Below are 16,569 nucleotides of genomic sequence, written 5' to 3'. Positions count from 1 at the left end.
GCTAGGGTATTTATAGATTAATAAATCAGAACTAGCACTGACCCAACCCTCCCCCTTCCGACCCCCAATATTTATAACATGATACACTTGATTACTGCGATTTGACTGGGAGAGCACAGGTAGCTTAGAAGATAGAGAAGTAGTCCTACTGCCCAGCAGACTATTTTGCATTGCTGGTCACAGGGGGGGACAGTTTTTTGTTTTTTTTAATAAATCATGTACTCAAAAGGAGGTAGGATATGGTGTAATGACACTCCACATATGCACATTGCAATTTAGCCATAACTATTGATATAACAAGTTACTGAAAAACAGCCATGTGTTTTGTTAATAGTTCCCATTATATTATCAACGACTAGGTTGTTCATACTGGAAGTCACATTCATACTGTGCACTGCAGTGGCGTGTTAAAATCTCACAATAAATGATGTATATGTTTTAGTCAGTTACAATGTGCATTTAATTAGACTGTTATTATGCCCTGTGTAATTTGTTTTAATTAAACTATAATTTGATCAAAAATGCTTGTGGACAATAGATAGCTACATTAGAGAGATGGATGGGTAAATAGAAAGATAGATAAGCAGAGGGGAATTATTTAATGAAACTCCAAATACAGTATATCAAAGCTGATTTCTTTATCTATTTATTTTTCAATTTAATAAAAAAGGGAAGCATACACATTCATCCATAGTATGCCTCAGATTGCATATTTTGATAGTTATTCAAGAATATTTAGAGTCAAGAAAAGCTGTATTTCCAGAATGTAATCTGAAACCAAAACATCACTTTTTACACCATTACCCAGCACTGACTCTGAAATTCGGCCCCTTGATTGAGTCTATGGACAATGCACTTTGAAAGTAAGCACAGTTATTTTAAGAGATATGCAAGGAATTTGAAAAATTACAGAAACCTCCATCTTACTCTCACTGAAAGACATCAGATGTTCCAGGCTTACCTTTCAGCAGGATCAATGGGTCAAGCGGGTTGAAGGTGGTTCTCCATTTTACACAGCATTGTACAGCAAAGCTATTCAAGATGCAGTCAGACAGTTTGGCTTCTCTGAGAGTAACACAAGGGTCACAGTAGAAATGCCGTATAAGGGAACATCATCCTTGTTACAGGGAACATTGATTCTGTGGAGTTTGGTGAACTAGTGCTTATGTTGATAAAAAATGACACCGTTCATTTTCTGGTGTCAAAGTAAATAGCAGAATTCCTTCCTCAGTACCATCTGTACTCAGTAAGGAAAGACAATGAGAAGATGCAGTGTCTGAACATCAATAACTTGTAAGATGGCAATGGATAAAAATCAATCATGAAGGATGGATACCAAATAGTTCCATTGAAACACAGTGTGCCGTCACATTAATGAATGCCTTGGGCTGTCATTCTGGTGTGATTGATGTGTAATTGAGCTTTATTCACCCTTTCATACTCAGAAATGGATGATGCAGAGCAAAGCATAATACGCAGTGCCATTACTAAGGTGTTGCCAGACCTCCCAGCCTCCATTCTAAATATTGTAGAGGAGATACTACAATCACTGGGAGTGGAGACCACTGAAGATTTGAATTTTATCAAAGAAGCTGATCTGCTTTCAGTACTTATAACAAAATGAATTGAATTAGTATAACCAAAGATAAAACATAATTCAATACATTGTTAATTTCATTATTTTTGTTTTACAGCACAGAGCACTGAAATCCACAACCGTCAGCATTAACCTCTCCAGCTTCCTCAACATGCTCCTCACTCCCTGCCTCGCCCAGCTGCTCTATTGCTGCTGCAGATTGGGTCGACAGCTTCCATGTTCCATGGGAGAAGTTTCCTGAAGCCTTGATGCAGTGTTTGGAGAGGGGGAAAAGGCCAAGCCCACAGTTATGGAGAGAAATGATCCAGATTATTGCATCGGAGATGAATGCCTGTGCTTCTCCCAGGAAACAAGCCTCCACAGAAGTTGTTAAAAAATGGTTGCCAAGTATCCACAGTCACTGCAAGATGTCATAGAAGGGGATGTGGTGGGAGCCGGGTATCATTCACTAGTCAAGCAGTTACAAGCCCGAATCGAAAGTGTGAAGCGGTCTTCAGCACCAAGGATAATGAAGCGCAAATGGGCGTCAGATTAGTATGACACAGAGGAAGTCCAAGCTGAACAAAAGGCAGCTGTTCAGGACACGTATAGCTGCATAAAGTGGGACATGAAATTCATGCCAGTGAATGAGGCACCAGAAAGCCAAAAGGAGAAGAAAGACAAAATGAAGGTGCTCAGTGAACAGACTAACTTCAGCCCAGACGAGGAAAAAAAATCGTATGAAGTGCACCTACTACCCAACGTAAAGAGATAATCAAGGGAGCAGATCTACAATCCCTCATGGAGGATTGGCATGACAGTCCACTTCCAAGAGCTCACTGGGGTATCACTAAAGGATACTTTCCTCACCAGTGTAGAAAAAAAGGGAAAACGGCTTTTAGACTTTATAAGAACCATTTGTGCAGACGAGAGCAAACGAGTATTGCAGGCTGTCACTAAGCTGGAAATTATGAGAGGACAATTGGAGGGCTGCTCAGAAGATGTCAAAGATATGGTGCTCCTTCTTCTCTCCTATTTTGATGAAAAAGAGGAGAACCTCTTCCACTATGTAGAAGAAACATGTCTGGCAAAAGAAGTACAAGTGGAAAACTTGTCTGTGACACCATGCCTCATTGTATGTGGTAAGTTGATATTTAGTTTTACTGTAGGAGCCTAAGCTAATTTAAGGAAATATTACATAAAATGTACTGTCATGTTTTAAAGTGCTAGTTGTGGTTCTTCCCTAGTGGTATTTTCTCCTCCATATGAGTGTAATAGATTCTCCAAGTTTAACCCATCAGCTTCTTCCCTGTGGTGAGAACAAGCAATTCACTGGGATTGTGCTTTAAAATTAATTAAGTAGATCTGAATCAGCAAACAGGAGGATGTATTACAGTCATGTGGAGGAGAAAATACCACTGGAAATACCACTGGATGTGGAAGAACCAGAACTAGCACTTTTTAAGATCACTTTTATGTTACTAATGACTTGTTTGCTGTGATCTATTTTCTAACCTGCATCAACCTCCGGCTATGCCTCAAGGCAGTTCATGCGGAGTATAGACCGCATGGTTGTGAATCACCAAATCCCACCTTTATCTCTGCCATCTGTTTGATATTTTGAAAGCTACTTCTGCCTCAATATCCACTATCCTGTGGGTCTGTGCTCCACACTTGAGTTCCTTCAGAGGTAAATAAAAACTATTCATTTCATCCTTTAGAACAAATCACTGTATATAGTGGTTGATTATGATTTCTTGTGTTCACAAAGGGGTTTCTTCAGCATCAATCCAGAGAAGGGCACAAAAGTTGAAACAAAGAAAAACAAGAAGCAACTATCAGTCAACACCAAGAGTCCTCACCCTCATCAAAGATCTCTCTGATCATGAGTGGAGAGAGACATGTTAAAGATGGACTTGTCTAACCGGCTATTAAATCTTATGAGGTGACATAAGGATACGGTCGTGAGAATCACGTTCGCACATTTCTGCTTCCTATTGTTGTTATTCTGCTAGCCTAATTGTTAAGAGCAATTGGTGAATGCATTTTTGTCAAGACTGAAGCGGGGGCTTTTTTAGAACCCTGGACAGCACTGCTCCAACTCATCCATTGAGGGTTCGTTGATTTCTCCATAGCTGGCCAGTCGGCCATACAATTCACTTTGTATCCCTGTTTATTGAACAAACATGTTAGATTAGAGCTGAGGGGTGTACTACGAAGGGAGTTTAACCTACTCAGATTTAACTGGGGGTTATCGAGGAAAGTCAGGGTTGACAAGCTCGGATTACCTAAACTGGTGTTAACCGGTACTACGACGGTGGTTAAGATGTCAGTTAGTTGACTCGGTGTAACTTAACTGGAGTTCGCGTGAAGTGGGTGCGCAGTGTCTGTGCGCCGGACTGTCCCCGGAATAATGCAGCTGATAATGTCAGGATATGAGGGCTTAAAGAAAGGTTAGCGGATAAATGTAACACTGTGGCACCAACAAAGCCAGGGAGGCTTGTTGGCAGCGCATTGCAGACAAAGTCAATCGTAAGAAAAGTGTTCTTGTCATATGTTCTTGATTTTGTCTCACGGATTCTTCTTTTCTTTGTAATATGATTGAGATATAAGGACACGTAAAATTGTCTATCTAAATATGTGACAACAATTAGGATAATTCAATTATAGCCTACACATGGGCTACATCTCTGCAATTGACCCGTTACTCACTGTTAATTAATTAAGATCTACTAAAGCACCCAGGCTGTAGGGCTGCCTGTATGAATTGAATGCTGTTGTGTAGAATAACTTCATTCTAACAATCATTTCAGCTGCAGCCCCAGTGGAAAGTGCACCTGCAAGTAGAAGTTTTAAGGAGAAAATAAGGTAGACTAGCCTACATCTCAGATCAAATACGATATGATCAAATACCTGAACACTGATGCTGTGAAATGACTTCCTATTCCCATAATCCCCCTCATGTTCTCCCAGGGGTGCTCTAATGGGGAAATGCGTAGTCAATCACACCAATCACCCTCGGGATTCATATGGAAAAGAAATGTGTTGTGTATATAGGCCCAGCATATGCATATTGAAAATAGATCAAGTACTTCTAAATTGCGAATTACCTGTGATCGCATAAAAAGCCTCTTTGATCTTTAGAAGGCTTAAATGGCCAGGGACACAACACATGCATCCAGCAGTTTAGAGAGAGCAAGAGCCACTTTGCGAGCTGCACGGCACACAGTATTCTTGCTCAGATGTGCAGCATCACCGATGGGATACATGAAGTGTCCGCTGGCAGAATACCGCACAGCAAGACAACAGCGAGGGCATCACTCCGGCGAGTGGCATTGACACGTCTGGCCCTAGAAGCTGGCAAAGACACTGAATTCCCTCGGATGAGAATCAATATCTTTCATAGAGAGCATCATCGGGGTAAGATAGAGGAGCTGCCCGGTCTCTATACACCCTCGCCTTGCGGAGTGAGCCTCTCACAACCCGTGCCCAATGTCGATTGGGTCTTCCAAATGTGCCAGCATTTTTCTCGACAAGACTGTGGGCGGAGAGGCAGTGCTTATAGAGAGTAACACCGAGTTAACCACGAAGATTACAGTGTAGAGATGCGTGTATATTGCCAAGAGTCCAAACCCCGGTAAAACTTATCCACCTTCGCAGTGCGGGTTAACCGGGAAGTTACACCCGACCTCGCAAACTTACTCCTGAACTTACCTGGATAAGCCAGTTACCTCGCTTCGTAGTACAGCCCTCTGTTCTAGTCAACCTAATAACGTTACTGTTTATACTGAGTGCGATCTTCTCTACCATCACTTGTGGAGTATTCATCTCTAGTGTTCTGGGGTTTGAACACATTTTTCAGTATATATATTCTTTAAGTTCTCTCTCGGTTGAGTGTGTGAGGACAACAGAGGACGGTGCAGGCTGTCCTGGGTCAGGGCTAAAATGTCTGATGGCCATTTGTAACGGTAAACTTCACTGCCAATGTTCTCTTTGAAAAATAAACAGGTTTGGCAAACTCTAGAGCTTACTGGCATCTACAGCTGCTGGTCAAAAAAACATGATACATCATACAGTTGTACGGTGTTTATCACTTAAATAGATTGTAATTAGATTTACAGTATAGTTGTGGTTTTAAAATAGTTCACTGTAAACCGCTTTATATTATAGATGTTTTTACTGTAAAAAGGTTTACAAAATGTCAATTTTTAGAGTAATTTACTGTAAACAGTGTTATCAACTGTGAAATTTAAAGTTGACAAAAAAGAATTCTGTATTGTGTTATACATTGTACATGTTATACTACAGCTGCCAGTTTTTTACCGTAAAAATAACAGGGGTTTTTTCACAGTGTAATCCAGAGAGAGATGCATGGTCAATGTAAAGGAATTGATTACGAGCAGCTGCACAGAAGAGGTCCAAGAGGCAACCTCAAGAAGAGGCTTAGAAAAGTCCAGGCGCTTTTACTCAGACCACAGGAGAGAAAGCTAACAGGGCCCACATGTCTGTCCCGGGATCAGTGGAAGACAACTGGCCAGGAAAATTGAATATTAGGGGGGCTTGTATAATGTATCAAACTGGTTCATATCAGACTCTGTTCTTCTCGGTATCAGGGTTGAACAATGGCACAGCACCGTAGCACAGTAAGACAGTGACCTCGTTCACAGACACACAGGGAAAGACATGCAGTTCTTCAGGTGCGAGGTAATTCGTGATGTATGCAGTTTGAGATGTCCTCTGCACACACAGTACAATTGCGGGCGTGTAAAATAAAGGATTTCACAAAACTCCAGCTCACAAGAAAATTCTGCTGTCAGTGTGGAAATCACTGTATAACGGCGGTTTACCAGGCAAATAATTACATTTACCAATTTAAATGAACACCGTTACTAGGACGCAGTAGGGAATACTGGGAAGCTAAACCCCCTCTTCCTACTACACCCTATAAAACCAGGGCAGCGCTAAGGGAGCCCACCCATGCAACACGCAACACAACCCTTACATTTGTTAAACAACCATATCATTCCCAGAAGCACAGAATGCGTCACATAATAGATTCGCTAAATCTCATTACATGAGCAGCCATTAAGACAGGGCCATTTGCATTCAAAAGCTACTGAGTAGCAGCAGTGTAGACAGCATTAACAGTCAGCAATTCAACAATTAAGTCAAAGTCATTAAATGCAATAGATACTGAATAGCAGCAATGTAGACAGCATTAACACTTCTAATTACACTGCATCTCGTCCTGGCAGCAATCAACGCATGGGCAATAGCTTCATACTTAGCACAATTACAGTTCCGCGGTCCTAACCCCACTTATGCAGCCAAGCAGAAATCAAGCCAAACCCGGTGGCCGTCCGTCTGGTCTGTCACTCCGCTGCCAACCCCCCCGTCTCCACACCACCGAGCTCCTGCCTTATCGACCCAAATCAGAACAGGAACCAGAAATAATTACAGACAAACTGCATGTCTGTACTCAGATAGAAATGTAAGTCACGTTAGAGCTGCTGCTGTTGATGGTGGTTTGTCGATTGATTTAGAACTAGAGGATGAATCGAGTGGGCCTGAAGTTGGGAACTTATCTCAAAAGTTAAAATCAATCATTTTCATTGTCTTGCTCGATATCCTTTTATTGAATAGAGCAGGGGTTCCCAACCCGGTCCTGGAGGCCCCCCTGCCCTGCTGGTTTTTGATCCAACCGAAATCTGAATTGCTTAATTGATTCCTTAATTGAGTTAACAATGCAATATAAGGCTCAATTATATTATTAACAGATCAGTTGGAACAAAAACCAGCAGGGCAGGGGGCCTCCAGGACCGGGTTGGGAACCCCTGGAATAGAGTATTCTGTTATCCATGAATAATTGTGTTCTGGTCGGCTGAATACATGCATAACACTTTCACAGAGAAAAGGTTGTGAGATTGGATAAATACCAATGAATGGCGATAGTCATTCTACCTGCAAAGTTCACTTGGAAAAATGACTAAATCACAAACATATCAGGCTCATTGAAGCGTCGCTAGTCAAACTCTCTTCAGAAGACAGTTAAGGAAAACAGAGAAGATGTTTTGATATTTTATCTGTCAATTTCAAGGACTGGGCTTTAGATGGCTGATGAAAAGGAAATGTCACATAACAGGGAATTTCCTAGAGTTATGCGTTATGCTTTTTGCAAAATATGACAAGCAATTCAATGGAAACTGTATGGTTCATTCTACATGACCATCCATGAAATACAAAACAAGATCCCATATATTGCGACTGACAGAATGAGCTCAATGTGGGATTGCACTGCCTGATAGCTGAAGAAGGGCAATGTTTCAAGCAAGAACAACTCTGTGTGATCTGTGTTCGCTATGTGGGCTCTGACATGAATGTGTACGAGCAATTTCTCAAGTGTATGGACTGTTCCCAATCCACAAATGCAGAGGGCATCTACAGTTGTCTCAAAGGTGTACACTCTGGCAAGCCTGGACACTCAGGCAAGTCAGCAGAGGAGTTGCCTAGCTCACCCGAGTTAAGTATCGTTTTTTCAGGTCTTCTAGTTTAGCTAAGAGATACATTGATTGTTTACGTGGTTAAGAGTTAGCTATATTTTCACATGTATTGTAGTAACGATAGCAATGTTTGTTGGTAAATTAGCAACTGACTTAACGCACTTTGTCCTTAGATTGACACGCAGTTTCTGTAAATCAGAAGTGATTACATTGTATTTACATTTAGTATTGTTGCGAGCAATTGTTCAGTAACTGCGTGTGTCTGGCACGGTCGTTGTCTGTATTGAGATTCAAAGCGGACATTAATTGTAGTATTAGCAGTCCTGCCTGCACTGACACACACCTACAGATTCTTCCTGAGCAACATACGCCGGATCCGTCCCTTCCTCACCGACAACTCGACTCAGCTGCTCGTCCAGTCACTGGTCCTCTCCCGCCTGGATGACTGCAACTCCCTCCTGGCCGGCCTGCCTGCATCCACTACCCACAGATCCATCTCATCCAGAACTCTGCGGCTCGTCTGGTGTCTCTCTGCCCCGATTCACACACGCTACTCCACCGCTCCGCTCCCTCCACTGGCTCCCGATAGCGGCACGCATTCAGTTCGAGACATTGACCGTCACTTACGCAGTGTAGCGTTATGTTGGGTGTATTTTGATAAGAGCATTTTAGCACTGATCTAAAGAAGACCTCTCCCCCCCAAAGTTATCAGATTTCCTTAACTCATCAGCTTGGAACTGGTTTACATCAAAGTGACAGTTTTGGGGAGGATGGCACCGAGAATAGGCCAAATAGTTTGGAATCCTGCTATGAGATGTCTGGAGAAAGGGGCCTGTAGGTAATAAAAAACTCTTTGAAATGGACGAGAGCCGAAATCCAGAGACAGAGCTACGAACCCGGGCCAACCGGCATTTCCATAAGATGGCATGGATTGACATCAGTCATAAATCAAGCCCCCCTCCAATAGGACACTGGGGGCTGAAACTGAAATCCAATCTCAAAAACTCAAAAACCAATCACCTATTGATCTGACAGACGTATAAAGAACAGCGCACGGCCTCTTTCTCTCTCTCTCTCACCTGAACCAGTAACTCACTGCCACAGCTCAACCTGTAGCTCTGTTGCCAGAACCAGAACCAGAAACCAACCAAGTCTTTGCCGGCAACAGAAGAGTTAAACTGGGAGAAGGAGATTGAGCCGTACGAAGAATTATTTTAAAGGACTTTATTAAATAAAGAACTTAACAGACTACGCTGCCCGCCTGTGCCCACCTGATCAGTGGAGTTTTACAGCTGGACAATTGACTAAGTTGACTATACGCAAGCATTCTGTCATTTAAATAGCTATTTGAGTCTTAAGAAACTCGACCCTTGGAACCAAACAGGGCCCTGCTTTCCTCAAAGACTTTGTCTTCAAGTAACTACGGTGGAACCCCTGCTTACAAAGAAGATTTTGTGCACAACGTTGGAGCCTTCAAACCAGTGGAAAATCTGTTTGGAAAAGACTCTACATTCGCGAAACCCCAACTTCCAGGTGCATCGACTGAGTGGAAGTTCTTGGACAAAGCCGAACCGGACTGCCTTTGTTCCAAACCACATGGACCTCGTGCCGTGTGCTGTTATCTGAGCCCGAAGCCAGAGAGGCCTCTCTGCGACGAAGTTCACATAAGTTTAACAGTTTGGAGTTTGTGATTCATGACATTTGAGAAATCAATTAGAAATGTTAATCTGTGATTCATAACTCTAGAATGTGTAATATCATTTAGTTTCTTAAAAATAAATGTGTGTTGCATTAAACTGTTTTGTTGATAATTTTAGAAATAAAATCTGTCAACGCCGAGAAATATCTTCTCATTCCTGTTTAACTGTTTAGTCTGAAATTGACACAAGTTAATAGACACCAGATTATAGGTGGCCCTGCCTATCCTTAATCATTGGATAATAATCAGTTAAAGGAAATTGTGGTAACAAGTAATGATAGGATCTTTCTCTGCACCTAAATGTAAATGAGACTGATATATATATATATATAACGAGAAGTTACCTGACATAAATACTAACCTGCGTAGTTATTTAATGTCTGACTAACAATACTAACGAGAGACTCACCTTCGTCTTACTAACCGGTATTGTAGTCAATGTGTTTATAACCTTTATTGTTTAACGATTTGTGTTATCATATGCGATCCCATGGTCTTTGATTTGGTCACGGAAGTGATTTGTCTTTGATTTGTTGATCTAGAGTTTAATTTTAATTAGTTTTTCCCTTTTGTATAATTAGTGTAGTGCTACATTTAGTCTTTGTTTTTGAATAAATTTGACAATTTATATCTTTGGAATTGGTGTCTGTGTCCAATTATTACAGAAATTGAGTTCTACAAGATTCCAGGATTCGTGATAAGGTGATACTATAAATTCACTTCTTTAATTGAAATGTATAAGTGTACCTTACGCTACAGCAGTCTCGACCACACTGCACCAAGCTACCTTCAGTCACTCGTCTCTCCATACATCCCCTCCAGACCACTGCGCTCCTCCAGCGCCAGAAGACTAACTCTGCCTCCTCTCCACTCTCCTTCCTCCAGAGCCGCTCCTTCTCATCCCTGGCCCCTAAGTGGTGAAACGACCTGCCCATTGAAGTCGAAACAGCAGAGTCTGACCTCATTCTGGCACTTACTCAAGACTTTCAGAGAGTACTTGTAATTTAGTCATTTACTCTCCTATTCCTACAAGATAACACTTATACAACATTGTCATACTTCTTGCTTTGCTCTACTAGTACTCCTATTGCTTGTATATTTTGATTTCCTCTCTCTTTCCCTTAGCTCTTAATTTCTTGTCTGCACTTATCAGCTCTTACAATCCAGGATGTAAGACCTTGTAACAGAATTTGTATGGGTTAAATAATGTTGGGCGCCAGGTGAGCATTATAATCCCACCAAATGAAATAAAAGACCATACAAAAACCAGTTACGTAGGACCCTGTAGCAAAACAATGTTTCTACCCACAGAACCCCCCGTGAAACCCTTTACACCCACATTATTTGGCATTCACAAGCTTAAGATAGGACAATACACTGTAAAGGTCGAATTTATATTTAAGCATATCACAACTTTAGGAATGTGCACCTCATCATATTACAAATAACACACAAACATGTGTACTATCTTTCTTACATCTCATTAGCTTAGCATAACAGCTCTAGAAATGTGCAAATTTGCTAAATCACAAGCTAACAAACATATGCAAGCATTAATTTGAATATTTCATTTAGCATAACAACTCTAGAATTATGTGCAAATAGGCAAAAATTCAAAGAGGACACCATGTACCAATACGCAAAATACCTGGAGACAATCACATAACCACTCTAGACGTGTGCAAATACGCGTATCACCAGCAAACCTACATATGCAGGCATTGATTAGAACATTTAATTTAACATAACTCTAGAATTGTGTGCAAATATGCAAGACTTCACAGGGAAGTGTAGCATAGCACAGCTATAGTATTCTGCATATTTGCACCTTACCCAGAGAATAGCATAACCACTCTAGACGTGTGCAAATACGCGTATCACCAGCAAACATACATATGCAGGCATTAGTTAGAACATTTCAGTTAACATAGCAATGCTAGAATTGTGCAAATTAGCAAACATTCATAGGAAACCCTAACGTCAGGGCAGCCTAATAATACAGATAAAAGCAAGCATATATGTACCCACCACAACACAAATGACTGCAACATACTAATATACCCAGATGCGTCCGCCACTCATTGATTGATATTCCAGTTATCCCGTGAACAAAACAAAATCGTTCCCACAGCTGTTTTCTAAGACCCTTATGTCCCACAATACTTCTCCACAGTTCTCCTTGGATCAATTCATAATGTCGAGGTTATAGTCTCACAGCTGAGTCCGCCATACAGTCAATTCCACTACCCAACAATACCGCAGACAACCAAACCATCCAAGTCCCACCCGTGTCCTGCCTTCAGTATCCACAGCAGTCACAAACAGGCCACACAACACGGCAAAGCGGAGGCTTCGTTTCAACCCGTGATCGGCATCAGCTTCGACCCAAAACCCGAGTGAGCCACAGCGCCCGGCTTCCCCACAAATGCCAACACCGCCTGCCTTCCCGTCTGCAGCACGCAGGCCACACGGCAGGACAATAACAGCCAACCAAAGAAACAACCAAAAGTCCTCTTCCCTTTAAGCTTGGTACTTGAACGCTAGAAGACAAAATCTCCACCCACTAAACCAACTTAATTATCTTCTTTCTTCCCTCCCTACCACCTCTCTCTTTCCCGCTTCTTCACATCTTAACAACATCGCCATCATCCGGGGACGCGTCTGATCTCTAACTCGGGCGACCTTCCTCAGTAGGACACAGCGCTTTTAACGGCCATTAAACATAACTCGACCAATCAAATACAATAAGGCACAACCTCATATATTGTTTACTTGTATATCTGGTATTCACTTGTGTACATTTGAATTTGTAAAATGTATTTTGACTTGAACTGCACTGCATTGCACTTTGTATTGTTCTTATATTTTGTAAGTCGCCCTGGACAAGGGTGTCTACTAATAAATAAAGAATAATAATAAAGCTGCAAGAGTGGAAAGGAGCCCTGCCACAACTCTGGACAACATGAACAATGAACAAGCATGGAAAGGCGTCTGGGGGGATGTTATTTTTCGAGTCAAAGATCCTACCCAAAGGGGGATGGGATATTGCCCTGTCATGCAGTCTCCTGCAGTAATCATCCACACCTGCGCTAATTCGAGTGTGGCTCTATCCTGCTCACTGACTCTACATCCACATCCATCCCTCCTTCCACTGATTGACTTTGGCTGCATAAAGGCAGGGGAGCAGCTGGACAAGAAAGAGAAGCCCATGGACAGCAGCAAGAAACGCAGTGCGTGGAGGGGAGGCAGAGGATCCTTTTCATCTTCATGTCTGCTCTCCCAAATGACCTGAGGCATTAGATGAAGACAGGGTGCCAACACCTGGATTGTGCACCCAGTCTCACCTGATGCCTCAAATAGGGACAAGCCCTGTTGTTCACCCACACTGGATCACTGTCTCCCTGTTTCTGAATGATGTGTGACTGGACAAGGCACAGCACTGGATCTGTTGGAATGGCAGTCAGGTGAAGCAGGAGCCTGGATGTGTTAGAGCTACTTTCGTCATTGGCATTTATTACGTTATCCGCATGATAATAAAATTGTTAGGACAACGTAATAATTATACCCATAATGTAATAACACTCAATAATGAGCACTGCCATCCATTTACAATTATTTGTATTTTCTAAAGTTAAAAGAGATGAATACAGTATTAAAAAGGTGTTTGGTCATTATTTCGAAATATAATTTTTGCATTACCTGTAGTAATACTTTGACAATTATTATCCTTTGCCTTTCATGAAAAATCAGCTTACAACTGCAAACCATTTACATACGAGTCAGATAAAGCAGGAGCCTGGATGTGTTACAGCTACTTTCCTCTTCAGATGTCTGCTGGCAACATCAATGAAAGCAATACAGACTGTAGCTATTAACACTGACCACAAGAGGGAGACACAACACTTCTGTGGTTCATCAAGCAATGAGTGCATAATAATACAGGTTATTATAATACAAAACTAAACAGTGTCCTATACTATTACTAAAGACTGACTGATGGAGTCAATTAAATGAACTTGAAAAGGATTGTTAAAACAAATCAAACATGCATTAGTCCTCCTCAGGTAACATATAAAACCTATGACTCATAGAGCTGTTTTCTAGTCCTGTTGTTTTGGAGACTTCATCCTAAACTGCTCATCTCACTCTGTCAGACACACAGCATCCAGCCTGAGTTCACAGCACTGCTGGACTACAAGAGACTGTTGTACCCAGGAAGACAATTTGCATACAAGAGCCACTTTGCATGGGCAGCACATGCTTCAGTGCTCTGGGAGTGTTTATAGCCCTGTGAGTTTAACACTTCATGACTGAGAGCTGCCCTTCATGGCAACACAATCCACAACAACAATGACTTTCATCACCGTCTTCATCTGGGCTCTCGCCATCTGCACTCAGGGTGAGAAATGTGTTAACTGTAATTTTGTATGTATTATTTTCTAATATGTGTGTTCCTATTTTAGCAACACATCAATTATTATTTACTAATACAATTCTTCATGTATTTCATGTAAAAACTTCTGATTAAAGTAAAGAGGAGAGATCATAATATAAGAAACAAGTGTGTATATTTTCAAAATTTCATTAACTTAATATATGTTTATTATGTTTAGAAACCAGAGGACAGGTTACTGTGACTCAGACTCCACAAGTCAAATCTGTTCAACAAGGAGAGACGGTCACTGTGAACTGTAAAACCAGCAGTGCAGTGGGTACTTACAATGGCAAGCACCGCCTAGCCTGGTACCAACAGAAACCTGGAGAAGCTCCTAAACTCCTGATCTATTATGCCACTTCCCGTCAGTCTGGGATCCCAGAGCGATTCAGTGGCAGTGGATCTGGGACTGACTTCACTCTGACCATCAGTGGAGTCCAGCCTGAAGATGCAGGAGATTACTACTGTCAGAGTTACCACAGTGGTGGTGTGTTCACACAGTGATACACAGCCGTACAAAAACCTCCCTCAGCTGAACGCACAGAGACTGCACTGCTGCAGCTGAGACCTACTGCAGGTGCTGAGGGTGAAGGCAGTGAAATGGGACACAGCCTGTGAGGAGCTGCACTGCACACACACTGAGCTTCAATAACAACATTGAGCTACATGAAGCTATAGAGGATACACTTATAAGGTACTGATTAAAATATATATTTTAGTATTTGAATATCTGCTATTTTAAATCAATTGCCTTATTTGAACAAATATATGTCACCAGTCAGTTTCAAAAGCAGAAATATACTCTCTGCCCTGTCACTGTCGTTTTAAGGAAACTATGTAGACAGCAACATTATCCCATCTCCAGTGTTGTAGATCTCTGTCTGCGATGCTCTCCCTCCTCTCTTCAACACAGACACAGTCTGGAATGAGGATGAGACTGTGGTCGCTGACTGGCCCCTGTCAATGACATGTCCTTGTGTCAGTAGAGGAGTCCTGACACATTAGAGTGCTGTGTGAATGTGTCAAGGCGCTGCAGAGGGAGGAGGGAGGGCAGATCAGTGGAGCCCAGCCTTGGCTCTGGGAAGGGCTGTGAGCTTCAGCCCCTATTCTGTCAGACTGCTGGAGGTCAGTGGCATGTCCAGGATTTCATACATTGGGTGGCAAAAGGGGTGCCAGAGCAAAATTAGGGGCGGCACGACCAGCTGGTTTTGTATAGGATTAAATAATTTTAACATTCACTGGCAATTTGATTCAACCTACAACTCAGTGCATGTATGAACTCAAATTACTCTGGAACAATACATCTAAACAATATGACTCTTGCTTACAGTCCTCTTATTTGAGATTGAGAGAATGCATGCAATTGTATTCATCCAAGACACAGACTTTATTGAAAATAAATAATTCATTTGCACATGAACTTGTCAGCCTGTTGTAAAATCAGATCATTTGAGAACCATAAATCAATGGACAAAATTGTAAACAAACATGTCGGACAGATAATAGCAGCAAGCTAGCTAACTGAATCCCACAATTAGGATAAACCAACTAAAAATCTATTAGGCCTATGCTAATGAAGTTGTATTTGTCATAGTTCATACATTTTGCAGCATTTTTGTTGTTTGGGGGGAAAAGGCCCTGAACATTCCAAACCCCAAATTAGGATCCAATCTCCAAACCCACAAACAAATCTGAGAAGTTCTGGTAAAAGCCCTAAAAAGAAATCAAGTTGCACATAACAATGTCCATGTCTTTGAAAACAAAGCTTAACAAATGAATTGTGGGGGAAAAATATAGAAATCCTATCCTGCCTTTGTCCTTGGTGTGCTGTTACTCCTCACTTGGTTATCAGCAGCTCACATTCCTTTATTGCAACGTATTATCTGCAAAGTACCTTGTAATGCAATTGGCAATGTAGAGGTTAATGATTATTATTCTTGAGTAATAATCATAATATTGATAAGATGGGAAGGTGTAGTTTAGAATGCCAATGAAATCACTGCTAGTCATTAGACATGACCATTCAGACACTGTTTGTAAAATGTTAAGGCCCCTTGGGCATATGTCCCAGAGCGGGTATAAAAGCTTTGCTCCGTCTCAAAACTTTTGGGGAACAGTGTCATGCAAGCCTAAAATCCTTTGAGTTCTGTGTTGCGCTGTTCCTCCCGTCCACGTAATCAATTCTGACTAGAACTCCCGACTCCAAATCTTTCTTCCACCACAGAATGCAATATATTTTGTCTGTTCTGTGCTACGATTGAAACCTACAATGATCCTAATGTCCTGTTGTAGTAAAATGAAGAATCTTTAATGTTAACAGAAGAACTGTTCAATGAAAATCAGAGAATGAACACACCTA

Source organism: Amia ocellicauda, chromosome 13 (assembly GCF_036373705.1).
Source record: "Amia ocellicauda isolate fAmiCal2 chromosome 13, fAmiCal2.hap1, whole genome shotgun sequence".
Classification (NCBI taxonomy): domain Eukaryota; kingdom Metazoa; phylum Chordata; class Actinopteri; order Amiiformes; family Amiidae; genus Amia; species Amia ocellicauda.
This window is presented reverse-complemented; position numbering follows the sequence as displayed.